The sequence below is a fragment of the Nomia melanderi genome, chromosome 2, assembly GCF_051020985.1.
Source record: "Nomia melanderi isolate GNS246 chromosome 2, iyNomMela1, whole genome shotgun sequence".
NCBI lineage: Eukaryota > Metazoa > Arthropoda > Insecta > Hymenoptera > Halictidae > Nomia > Nomia melanderi.
In genome coordinates, this window is record NC_135000.1 from 30,712,907 (window position 1) to 30,726,856 (window position 13,950).

At 46.5% G+C, this 13,950-nt stretch overlaps 1 protein-coding gene across 3 annotated transcripts in view; it reads right to left on the reverse strand.

Annotated features, from left to right (window-relative positions):
• Window positions 1-13,950, reverse strand: part of Oct-TyrR (Octopamine-Tyramine receptor) — a 116,918-nt gene that overhangs the window by 44,313 nt on the left and 58,655 nt on the right. The gene's annotated exons all lie outside the window — the stretch shown is intronic.

A 13,950-nucleotide genomic window follows, 5' to 3' on the forward strand; every position in this document is an offset into this window, starting at 1 on the left:
AAACTTTCGCAACCTACTTATAAACTACCGTGTAAAATAACGGGAACAATGATGGCGTGATCGGGCGAGTTTCAGCTCGTTTGAAACTCTGTTGTTATTAAATCTAATTCTGAACGCTGAACCGCGGGCATTCTTGTATCACCGCTGAGGCCGTTTCGAAATTAGCGCCAGCCAGACGTCGCAATTAAATAATACTAATGAATTATAATGCAGCCACTCGGGCCGTATCGCACAATTATACGCGTACACGAATGTGCACGGTGATTATTCACCCTCCGCTGTCAAGCGGCGATACACAAGACGCATTCTTCGCTTCGTATTCAAAACATACGTCAAACAGGATCGTAATTCATAGAGGAACAACGGAACAAGAGAAACCAATTCAAACAATCCGCACGCGATTCACTGCACGAAAGTCCCAGCGAAATTCCTCCGCGATCCTCGCGAAATGCGGCGCAACAACTAAGAAAAGCGAAACCAGCGCGAACAATCGCCTCGCTCGTTCCTCAGCACAAACGCTCGAATAAAATTCCCCCGCGAATCGCCGGCGAAAGGGGGAGCAAAAAACCTGTCCATTTAGGGAGCTCCGCACGCCGTCGGAACCTCCGCGGAACGCAGTGCAGCGTATCCCTCGCAGTTGGCGCATCTGAATGAGCCAATTCCGTAGCTAAATGAACCGCGAAATCTCGTCGTCTTATGAAAGGGAATCGAGAGTTCCTTAACGCGTCCCGGGAACCGTAAATCCCGTCGGATTCAAGTATCCTCCTTCAAAAAAACGGGCAAGAGTTATTTACAAGCGAGCGGAGCAGCGCAACAAGCGAGGGAAGACGAAAAACGGAGAAAAAACCGGGCGCGAGGAATTCGCGCTGGAAACGGAGGATTTCCTTTCCCCGTTGAAAATTTCGTTAGCCCCGACGCACACGCGATGCTTCGTGAATCCTCCTGGAGCCGTTCTCCGTGTCTGCTCTCCTTTCATTTCCTTCTCAGAGCAATCCTCCGCGCGCCGTTTGCTCCGCGGCGAGGCTTAGGCGGGCAGGTTCGTCAACAATTTACGTTTCACCGGCAACGACGTCAGATTCGGATGGAAATACGGGGGACAGCCGAGCGGGCAACGGATTTTTGCACCGCGGCGTTCCATCCTGCACGCCCGGAAGTTCGAACATCTGCGCCTCGGGCTGTTGCGCCCGGGAATCGCGGCTGTCTTGTGCAGTTTATTACGTCCGGGCCGAGTTACCGAAGTTCTTGCAGCTGCCGGAGACGTGATTTATCGTTCTTTTAACGGATCCCGCGTGTGGCGGGCCGAACTTCCCTTTCGCGGCGAGCTCGCGGGAACCCGCTCGTTTTCAACCCCTTTCAAACTTCGTTCCTGTACACGCAACAGTGCGGATACGTTAAAGTGGCTGATTCCGCTGGTCGATTTCGGCAGCGAGGCAAAGTTCGGGCTTGCTCCTGGAGATCTTTGACGCGATTGTTGCGCGGGGATTGTTCCGACCCGGCAATAAATTAGAAAGCTATAGAGCGACCGGCGACTGATTAACAGATTCCTCGACGCCTTCGACTAGAACACGTGAAATATACTCTACACGTTGGGTCTCTTACTTGCTGAATCTTGTGTCCCTCACCGCACAATCTCCACTGCATAATCGAGCTCGAATCTCGTTACGTCGACGTTATAACGCATCGAGGGATCATCGGAATTGCCTGGAAGGGATATTGCAACGTTGAAATATTGCAATATCGCAGCGTCGCGATATTGAATCGAACAATTCTCTCACTCGAAACACAGACGCTAACCTCGTACGCTTAAACCCTTCTGAGAGAACGGAGCAACGCTGTCGGCCTCACGTGTTCCCGAGTGTTTTAATTAAAAAAATCCCGCGGTCCGGATTAACCTTCGACAATAACGGAGGACGCGGTCCTCCGCCGAAATCATGGTCGCGGGGGATGATACGTGACCGGCGGGCGTAATGTTCATTAAAAACACGAACGTTCGTCCCCTTTCATTTGCATCCGCGCGGTTCGCGCTGATTATCGACCGACTGCATAAACTTTAGCACCGGCCGTACTAAAGAAAACAGGGCGGACTATGAGCGTCGCCGAAAGTGAACGACTTCGAGGGGAGCGTGCGGTATGTCCGAAGTAGAATGAAGTCGAACGAAGAGAAGACAATTCGCGGAAACGATGCAACGGCGGTGATCAACGTAACGTGGAGACAGTGGTAAAAGGAGACGGAATGGCAGTGTAACGAAGAAAGGATCGATCATCCCGACGGCCGTGAACGTCGCTGGCGAGAGGGCTCATGAAAATTTATCGCGGGGACCGTTCCGCCTTCGACGAGAGCATTTCCGGCGCTGTATGTCTCATTTTCTCGGCGCAGGGAAACGGCGCAACGAAACAACCGAATAATAGCGGCCCGGTCTCGCGGCGAGCACGCTTTATGAATTCCTCGCCGGGGCGGGTTCCATAAAACATTCACGTTCCGCGTGACGGCGCACGAGCGAGCGTAATCCTTTCTTATTCCTGGACACCGGATCTTTGCGACGTAGAAATTTGCCGAGGCGACGCGTGACATCGGGTTTGACGTCGGACGTGAAATCAACTTCTCTGTAACCCGGCTTAGCGAATTCCGAACTTCAGTCATGAAGTAGTTACAAATGTGGGACATAAGTTGAAATAGACTGTCTTTGAGTACAGTCACTTGTTCTGATTGCCCTGCGGTAGTTTAAGTAATTACTGTTTTGAATATGGAGAGCTTAGTAATAGGATTTTCGGTGATTCTACTACATCGAAGGGGAATTGATTTTTCTATGTAATTTAGAAGAAACACTGTTATAATAAGATGATAATACACGTGATATATAATAATCCTAGGAATAACATTGAATTACAATCATTCTAAATAAAAAATTGTAGAATTTCCAATAATAATGAACTTTCTCCTAGGTGATACTGCTAAGAGAAATATTGAGTCACTTGCTGCTCCATGGTTATAACAGCTAATGTTATCGAAAGACTCATTAACACTAGAACTACCGAGCATTTAATACGATTAATATGCAATTCCTATAAAAATTGTAACAATAGATTATTTTCAGTTTCTTCAGACATTCATTATAGTACTGAAATGAAACTATTTTAAAAATCATTTCGAATATTCAATGCCTCGAAGATATCAATAATTGCTAAGCAAAAAAATCGAAACCAGTCGTCTTGACTGGTACGGTAGTTCTAGTGTTAAGAAATCTCCAAGTGCTAATCACCAGCATTCGAAAGCCTAGGTACCAAAGAATCGCCAGTGAATAGTAAATCCAGAATAATGTATCAACAGAGCGAAATCCTCGCGAGCACTCCTCTAATTCGTATTTCACGCGCTCGCGTTCGTCATAAATGCATAAAATCCGCTGTCTACTTATTGCGGAGCAGCCGCTGCGTCTCGGTTTTCGGAATTACGAGGGGAAAAAAAATGCCGAGGTCCCGTATTCCTCGTGGCCGCTCGGCCATAAAAACATTCGCCGCGCGGCGGAGCCGTTTTCCGCGCAAGAAACTTTCTAGCCGGCCGCGGCACGCTTGTGCAAACAATTTTTTACGACACACGAAAGTGGACACGGGGGCGAGCGTATTTTCGAGACGGGTGGTCGACGTCGCGCGGCATGATCCGCCGGAAACGATCGTCCGCGGCGCGACGCGCGGCTCCGGGGAGATGCATCCGCCGCAGCAATCTCTTTCGAGGCGGCTCTCGCCCTCCGCCGCGCGCAAACAAGTATCCGTGCACTCTTTTCGGGGCATTGTGTATTATCTAAATTGCATTTTCGAGTGGATAGCGGGGCTGCGCGGCGGAGGAAGATAACGCGGAGGGATCAGGAGTCTGCCGTGGGTTTTGGAGTTAAGCTGAAGTTCGGAGTTAACCTTTCGTCGAGGGTAATATACGGGGATACGAATCGGTCGTGGTAATAACGAGATAGATGGAAAGGGGATTCCGAAGATTCGGGAAGATTTCGAACTGTTCGGAAGGTTGTTAGATTGGAACACGGTATCGCAACGTTGAGAAGTTCTAATGTTGTAAGGTTCGCATGGCGAGACGCTGGGAAATTGTGTTTCGAAGTTACTGATTTGCAAAGTTGCAAAGTTGCCGTATTTTAGCGTAGAAGTAATGCAAGGCTGCAGGATTGCAAAGTTTCCAAGTTGCGAGGGTTTAATAATGCATCGTTGAAACGTCGCAAATGTTTAATATGTCAAGTTTGCAATACTTCAACGTTGCAATATTGCAAAGCTTTAATATTTCAAGTTTGCAATACCTCATCGTTGCAATATTGCAAAGCTTTAATATTTCAAGTTTGCAATACCTCAAGGTCGCAATATTGCAAAGCTTTAATATTGCAAGGGTTTAATACTGCAACATTTCTAGATTGCAAAGTTTTACTGTTGCAAAGTTGCAGTATCTCAAGGTTGCAGTGTTGCAAGCTTTCTAAGTTCCACAGGTTTCACACTGCAACATCTCAGCGTTGCAATTTTAACATTGCGCAGTTGCAATATAATATCACAATATTACATCACAGAATCATTATCTGTAATTCATCAACGCAGAATCCTCAAATGTCGCAATACTCGCATAGCAAATTAAACAATTGAACCGAACACGACAAGAAGCCTGCATACTATGGACCAGAAACTCCCTGAAACAATATAATTCAACAAATAATCGGAATACGAGAGATCTAAAATCCCCAATTCACAAGTGAACGCGACACGTTTCCATCTAAGAAGAAACCAGACAGCAAACCGCTATTCAGTCTTATGACAGAGGGCTGCCTGTACGAGCCGGCGGAAGTCACGAATGCCGAGCAGCCCGTTGTTTCGTTGTCTTAAGCCACGTCCACACCGCTCGGCGGTTTCACCGCATGGCTTTGCTGTTCCGGCTGGCCGGCAAGTTTTTTAGGCCATGTGGCTTTTCGTAGAAGCTTTTCAAGCCGCACGGCAAACTGTACACAAGGCCAAGCCGGCGAGGACGCGGCTTTAGAAATAAGAACATTGTTCCTGGAGGATCACGCCACGGGGAGGGGCTGCCGGGGGTGTCTTTTCGTGAGAGGACTGTGCTCGTCCGCGCCGCGCTTACCCCAAAAAGCAGTAAAGGAGTCAGCGGTCCGGTTAGCTTTTTCTGAAGGTTTCTAGCACGTGGACTTTATCTTTAGTAAACGGATAATTATGTAATAAGGCGCGTTAATTATGTCACCGAGACACAGTGAAGTACCCTGTAACAATTCCTCTACATCGCTTCCAACGTATCGAAACTCCTAATATAAAATAATTGATTATCGAAATCTGAATATTTTTATAATAACTCGATGGTAGATATTCGTATTCCACTTGTCGTTGAAACTCTGACTAGAATAAGATAATTCGAAGCGGAGAATTAGTTTGTCTCTCTTAATAAAGATCGAATGTTCGCCAAAACATGTGGCACGCTATCCAAACAACGGCGACCGTGTACACACACGAAACTACCATAATTATTCCGAAATCACCAAACACCGCGCCGAATTTCATTGCAACTTTGCCTGTCCGCGACAACCAGCGGCGGCGGCGGCGGCGGCGGCGGCGGCACCATTTCAGAACATGTTTGTACGAAAAGGAGTCTGTAAACAACGCGCCGGTAGTCCGACGCAAATACCGTTCTACGCGGGGCTTTTATTTATAAGAGGATCGATACAATGTGTTCCGTCGATTATGTCGAGAGAAAAATACCCTCTCGAAGGGTATCGCGGAGAAATCTGCGAGCCGTCGTCTCCGGCCGTTGAAAATTCTACCTCGACCCGGTTCACGTGCTCCCTCGTGGAACGACGGAAGGAGGAGGAGGGGGAGGGGGAGGAAAAGAAACAGGGAAAAATTCAATTTACCCTTTTTTAAAGTATCTCCGGGCTCTCCCCGTTCGTCCGTGCTTCCGTCATTTTCGGAATATTAAATCGGATAAGCGGCATTCACGGGGTCGCGATGAAAAGTCGGCTCGGCTTCGCTCGGAAAACGAAAGTCGGCGGCGGCGGCGGCGGCGGCGGCGGCGGCGGTGTGTCGCGAAAATTAGAAAGCGTCCGGGCTAGGGGAAAAAATGGGACAAGGCTTCGAGAGTGCGCGCGTACCTCGCGCGGTTCACGGGGAGAGAGAGAGAGAGAGTACGTGTACACGCTCGCTCGTGTGTGCCCGAGCGCGCACGCGGCCGCGGGGATCTTCTCTTCGAGCGGACAAAGGGGAAAGGAAGACGGATGGCACGGAGGCGCGGGGAAAAACGTAAATGCGTTGACCCGCTCGACGGCACTCCATTGCTTTTCAACGGTGGGACGTCAGCGTTTCTTTAAAACGCTCCTCCGCCGGCGGAAGAAATTATGAACGATCGAGGAGGATTCTTAGACGGAGGAGAGCAAGGATGTTTCTTGCTTCGCGGTGACCGCCGGATCGACGATTTAGCCGTGGTAAAATGGATCGTCGCGTCTCGGGAATCTTCGCTGGATTTCTCTCGCTTCTCGCGTTAATGGACACGCGTCCCGGGATGTCTGGGTGACCGAAGGGTTGCTCGCCGGACGAGGGTTGCTTTTCTTGCCGGATCGCCGGTGGGTGTTTTCAGGTTTCGAGGGGCTCTTTGGCGTCGCGTGATCGTGTTTTAGATGAGATCGTTACCGAGAAGTTTTATTCTGTTTGATCCTTGATTGATACCGGCCTTTGGGTACTGTGGGGTTTCGACGCTGTTTCTAAGAGTGTGTTGAGAAAATAGTGGAAATACTGAATTCGAGAGATATAAGATAATCACGTTCGTGTGATGTAGGAGTGACAGAGGGTGTAATTGTTGAATTAGAATTGAGTTAGGTCCGATCTAAAGCTTCGCTGCGATTGTTGTCAATGACATTTTACATCTATGGCTGACAGTACACCGAAAGAAAATGTTTCGAGCGGCAAGGGTGAAAATGGCTGTGTAAAAACGGAGGTTTATATAGGTATCTAAAGTCCGATGTTCCGTAGAATATTATATGTTCTGTTTCATAGTTTCCAATGAACCAGTTAACTGTGTTCGACGAGTATACGCTTTATTTTCTCACATAAACATGTAATTCTTTGTTTCGCTTCGATCTTTCACTAAAATATACTCTACGTGCGTTCGTCCTGCGTTCGACGAGCGCACCCTCCATTTTTTTATTTCATTGCGCGCAGAACGAGAGGTTCTTCCAACTAAATTCCACAGTTAACCAGTTAAGATCCTCGATAAACGAAGCGTTTCCGTTGAAATCCACTTCGCAGCCGGACATCTCTGCTAAGCATACGTAAACATCGGAACGACAGCGGAGTCTCCTGCGAGGCGAGAGTTATACGCGGTCGTTCGAACGAAATTAAAGAAGGAAGAACAAATGGTTGAAATCTGCAGAACTGGAACGCCGGGAATAATTGATTCTGCGCTCATTGTAGGGAACAGAACAAAATGCTGGCAACGGGAGGCAAAGAACACGGAGAATAGACGAGAGGAAAGTTTCCCCGGAAAAAAAGGATCGTGCTGTCTAAATAAAAGAAAATACAATCGATTTAAGTGGCGGGGGAGGGGCTCATTGTGCGGGACAGAATAAAATGCCGGTAACAGAAAATACAAAGCAGTAAACAGTAGATAGGGATAAAATAACGTGCACACGCGACGGAACGTGGGAAACATGGGGAGAGGGACAAATTAATTTGTACATAAACGAGATAAGCGGAACAGAATGAAGCAAACGCGGCGTGCAACGCTAAGGTTCAGCGGGTCAGCTCTGCTTTTAAACCTAACGCCGATATAATGTAATGGAGACAAAAAGGGAAAGAATGTATAAAAAGAGTCACGGTATAAATAACCATTCGAGAATCGTGCGCAGCTTTGGGAGAGGATTATTCTTCGATGCATTGTACGCTCGTGAATTCTATTTTATTGTACACTGTCTGTTTCATGGAAACTTGAATCCTTTCTTCTATAATATATTGATATACATCATTCTATAATTATGTAGTAGTAATACAAAAGGGAAACATTTGTTTTAAGAACATAGAATCACCAACGGATCTGCTTCTTAGATTTAATGCAATTCTAATAATGTGATAGAATATGATGATTTACGAGATCTTTTCGAACAGCAAATACTCTACGTACCGATTAGACTTGAAAATGTGTTAGAGATATAAAATTTCGACTGCGAGACATTCAGCGACTGCACCATCGGGAAATCTTCGATGAATCAGAGAGACAGAAAGTTCGACGGAATTACTTTGCCTAAATTCAGCTGAGCTGCAGAGGAGTTAGAGCAATTCCATATCCTTCGAGTTTCGCCCGGGCCGATCCGTTCTGGGACTAATTAATTCCCCTTTCCATTTGTCGAGTTCACGATAAGCCATTTCGCGAAATCGCCATTGTTTCGTCTGTCACGCTATTAATTCAACCGCGTCTCGGACGATAAACTGGACGTCCGTTGTTCGTGGCCGCGCGCAGCTATTCGCCGGCTTGCCCGTGACCCCGCTCGCATTAGGCATCCACGGTGTTTTACGGGGGCGCGATGCACTTTGCGACCCGCGGTTTCGTTGCGGAGCGTATTCCCCCGGAGAATTGTCGAGCAAACGATCGCCGGGAAGAGAAATGGAAGACAGAGAGGAAGGAGAGAAGACGGAAAGTAAACAAGAGAGAAAGAAAAACAGCGCGGAAAAGAGAAAGATAAAAAGGCAAAAAGGCGAGAAGTAGCTAAAGAAACTGGCAAAGAGAAAAAGAAATAAAGGGAAACAAATACAAAACAGAAGAAAGATATTTCAATATATCTCGAGCCCTTGCAACGAGCGAAACTCGTAAAATCCGAGAGAATGCACTGTAAACGACATTATTCACCGCACACGGGTCAAAGTAAAAAATCTGATTACAAGGAACATTTCACCTTGAAGCCGAGTGAATCGTATCCCGTGAGCGAACGTGCACTTAGAACGAAGAAAGCAGAGTCGGGCTATTATTAGCAGCGGAACGGATCGCACGGGGCACGGCCGAGGAGCAAAATGATACGCGCAAGGGGTTAATTCGCCGATCGACCCGTTAATAAAGCCGACAATGAGGCGGTCGATCGCCTCGACCCACGAAACAGAGCGGCGTTCGAGCATCCCCGGGTTTGTCTTTGTCGCCGTGGCAATCGATAGAGCTTAATTGACTCGAACATGAGAGACCATTCGTACGTTTCGCCGTTACATCGACTTGCTCCGCGCCGCGCGCCCTTCGCCCCTTCGCCCTGGAACCGGGTCACGGGTTTCGACTGTTCCCAAATTTTCGAGGGGAAACGTTTTCGGGGTAACTGGATCGCGTGGCGGTTTCCATCACGCTTCGGGGCTCGCTCTTTCCCTCTCTCCCTCCCGCCGTTCCTCTCTTTCTCCCGGGAAGACCGAGAGCGCGCGGGAGAGAGTGGCGGGCCACGGCTGGAAATCTGATCGTTCGTCGAAAAAACGATTGGAACCGAATGCAGTGCGTCAATGCTTTTAACTACTTGTCCGACGAACCTTTTACACCAGCATTTTTCCATTTTTTCCCCCATTTCCTCTCGCCTTCTCTCTTTTTTTCCTTTCGGTCTTCAACCGTGCGCAACGCGGCTACTTCGAAATCACAGGGCTTCGGCTCGAAGGACGGCCGACGCGAAATTCGAGTGTTTGGCAGAGGTTAATTTAACGATCCGCAATGTTTTTTTAGCGATAGTCGCCTGTGAACCACGGAATACTGGATGGGTGCGGAGGGAACTTGATGAAAGTTGATGGGACGCTCAACCGTTCGTGGCTCGGAGTGGTCTTGGTTTTACACTTTGCTGCGTGTAAACTGCCGCGTTGTTTGATGTCACTGTAGCTTGACATGGAATGTTTGATAGAATATTGGGTAGATTTGTTGTTGCACTTACTCGTGATGACAGTGTGATATTGTAGATAATTGTTGTACATATTGGAACATAGAACCGCAAAGGGTTAATACGATAAAACAGAAAATATGTCTCAAGTTTCAGCAAGTATTATAAATAGGAATAAAAATCTGTTAATATGGACATTTTTCAAGCCTTCCTGTTGAGGGTTGAATATTCGCGAGAACGGGGTCGTTGAAAGTGTTACGATTTTCCGCTACGTGGGAAGAGGGAAATTTTCATTCGGTTGATTTATTTATAGCGGCGAAATATGGATTCCGATGGAGCCGATTGCCGGGGTAGATGGTCCGTTTAATTTCGTAGCCTTTTTCTCCGCGCGCGGCGAGATGAATGTGGAAAATGTTCCGCCCGGTATCGCGCAGAGGAATACTTATTTTTCTCGCGCACTCGCCCCTTCGTCTTGTAATATCAACGTCGGAGTCGCGAATATTTCAAACAGAATCGAATAAATATGAACGTCACTTGTCTCTTCTAACCCCGCGGCGTTTTCCAATTTACCCGGGCATCGGGAATATTATCGGAAAAGTGGGAACACCTACGTTAATAACGATTTTCTGCTGCTTTCTTGTCGTTCCGCGGTGCTCTTGGAAAAATGGGAAATCAAACTGAACGGACGATCGAGCGAACGGGACGGTATAAAAGATACAAAACCCATTGAAGTCGAAGGAAGCTCGGGAAACACGGTGAGATTTAATTGAAAACAAAGCTTTCCTTCGTTATTATCAGTCTTCAACGTTCACATAGTTGAATAAACTTGGAATTCCGTTGAATGTACGATTCAAGAAGACTGCGGACAATGTTTACAATTGATGAACCGTTTTGCTGGATGCATTTCCTGCAAGAGAATCTTTTTTACAGCTAAAAGCTGTTCGCAGCTTACAATAGACATTTTTATTTGTGATTTACTGGAGAAAAGAAATAAATTGGATCTGTTTAAATCTATTTAAAGATCTATTTAATTTCGTTAGAGGAGATAAATCTAACGGGCCCGTGTTCGAACTGTTCCGCTAAGTCGAAAACATGGCAGACAAATCCGATGATCCGCGTAATACCGGTATCACACGATCATGCAACACCGGAAGTACAAGGTACTCCAATTTCCCCGACCAGAGAACAAGAAAACACGTTGCGCGGCTCGCAAATAGACAATTGGCCGGGCAATAGGCGGAACAAACGGTTTACCGTGACGAGTGTTGCGTGATTTAAATCATCGAATATGCAGCGCTCCATTATCCGCGCTCAAACTGACAAATTAAACCTCCAATTACGGTGCCGATTAATGGCCGTGCCCGCGGTCAGGCATCAGGGGAATTTTTCAACCGAAACGCCGCTCTGTAACCGTTCCATTTTTTCCATTTGCTCGCTTATTTATTCGTTTGCACGCCATACTCCAGGCATTAACCATTACAACGAAAATGAATGTAACCGGTGACGATTAATCATTCAAAAAAATCGGGAAACCTCGATACAGTGAATCAAGCGCGGTATTCTTGGAAAAAACTCGAGTACTAGATTAAACTTCATTCACTTGAATTAAAACTTCAAGTTCTATGCTCGAAGACTTTTTTCTATAAACCTCGAGTTCTGAATGATTAAAGTTCCATAAATCTCGAGTTCTGAATAATCAGAACTTCACAAAGCTCGAGTTCTAAATGATTAGAGTTCCACAAATCTCGAGTTTCGAATGTTCAGAAGTTCACAAAGCTCGAGTTCCGAATGATCAGAGTTCCACAAAGCTCGAGTTCCAAATTATCAGAGTTCCACAAAGCTCGAGTTTCGACTGATCAGAGTTCTATAAAGTTGGAGTTCCGAATGATCAGAATTCCACAAAGCTCGAGTTCCAAATTATCAGAGTTCCACAAAGTTCGAGTTCCGAATGATCAGAGTTCCACAAAGCTCGAGTTCCGAATGATCAGAAGTTCACAAAGCTCGAGTTCCGAATGATCAAAAGTTCACAAAGCTCGAGTTCCGAATGATCAGAATTCCACAAAGCTCGAGTTCCAAATGATCAGAGTTTCACAAAGCTCGAGTTTCGACTGATCAGAATTCTATAAAGCTCGAGTTCCAAATTATCAGAGTTCCACAAAGTTCGAGTTCTGAATGATCAGAGTTCCACAAAACTCGAGTTCCAAATGATCAGAATTCCACAAAGCTCGAGTTCCAAATTATCAGAGTTCCACAAAGTTCGAGTTCCGAATGATCAGAGTTCCACAAAGCTCGAGTTCCGAATGATCAGAGTTCCATAAAGTTCAAGTTCCGAATGATTAGATTTCCATAAAGCTCGAGTTTCGAATGATCAGAGTTCCACCAAACTCCAGTCATCGCTCATATGTCGCAGCTACAAGCTTCCGAAAGGCAGAAGCTCGCGACTCATTCTCGCAGCTCGAAAAAGAGTCTAACGGACGCGAAGGTGTTCACGAACGATTGTCCATTGTAGCGCGAAACCGGGTCGAACGTCCTGAATATTTCAATCGCGCCGGCCCGCCCTCGCGGAATAATTTATTCCCCATCGTTCGGCCGTGTTTCGTGAATCCGTGGTCCGAAATTGGCCAGGACCATTGCGAAATAGACGTCTTTCCGGGCCGGGGGAAAAGGGAACGGAACAGAGGAGAAATAGAATTTTGCTGGTCGCGTGGCCGCGCGATTTGTGACACGTGTCCGACGTACGCCGGTCAAATACACGGGCGGACTGGCAATGATATACACGATGTCCTTCCATCGAAACGTCTTGAATTTCAAATAGAAGCGGACAGAATGGCCCGATACTCCCGGCACATGATCGTCCTACCAATGCCATGCGACTTCTAACAAGGAGACCGACTCGAAGGTTTTCGGAGAATTCGTCGATTCTCCGGAGATTTATCAAGAATCTAGAAATGTTATTGAAATATTTCTGGAGCAAGAAGATTACAAGGTACAAGGAAGATCTATAGAGACCGCGGAAGGCCTTTAGAAGTCTGGGAGATCCAGAGGACCTTCGGGTAAAAAGTGAATAAAAAGAAGCGGAAAGTCCTAAAAGATCTTTTAGTGGTTTCTAAGGGTCTCCAGGAGATTTTGACGGTCCTGAAAGTCCTTCGGCCGCCTTAAGAAATGGAAATAATTGCGGAAGCTGCTGAAGATCGCTAAGAGTATCTAAGAATGATGAAGCGGCCAGAAGTTACTAAGATTGACTCGGGGAAGGTGGAAATTCTAAAGGAAATACTTCCTTTGGACGCGAAACATTTATTCGTCGTACGAAGCACGAAAGAGATCGATCGTTTTCGGTAGAATTTATTCGTAAACTCGAAGGACAATTGTTCGTCGCGCACGATCGAGTGTTATTCGGATTATTCGCTCTACATGTATCGCCCCAGGTTAATTTGCGATAAATTAATTTCTCCGGAGCATTAGCGTGCGCGTAATTATTTACGCGTCAAGTATTGTGATAAATTATTCAGATCAACGGCCGATGTAAACTATTATTGATGATTTTTCGCAAAAACCGAAACGCGGAATAATTAAACGGAATTTCAATACGGTCCGCGTTGCCGGACACGTATCCCCCGCCGTTCGCGCAACCTATTACATAATGCATGTAATAAAATATTCATATTAAATCTACATGCCCCGTGTTCATCGTGCCCGCAACAAAGTCGCCGTCTCGCTTAGAGAAAATTTCTGTTGGACAGGGACTGTTCTCTTTATCTCTCGCGGTGATCCCTTAATCCGCCCGATTAACCGGCGCGACTAATACCGCTGATCAACTGGATCAATTTTGAATATTTATGGGAAGAATAACGTCGAAACGAATGAATTTCTCGCGTGCCTAATGGGAACGAGCCGGCTTTCCTCCACGGCAATAAAAAGATCGAGCCCCTGCTGGCTTTCACGAACGAATCACCCCTAATAAATATTCAAATTCGTAATCCTTTAATCTCATGACATAATCTCTACAAAACCAGCCTTTTTTATTGCCAAAAACAGTAATACGTCTCCTCCAAATATTTTGAAATATTCAAATTCTCGCCGAACTCCG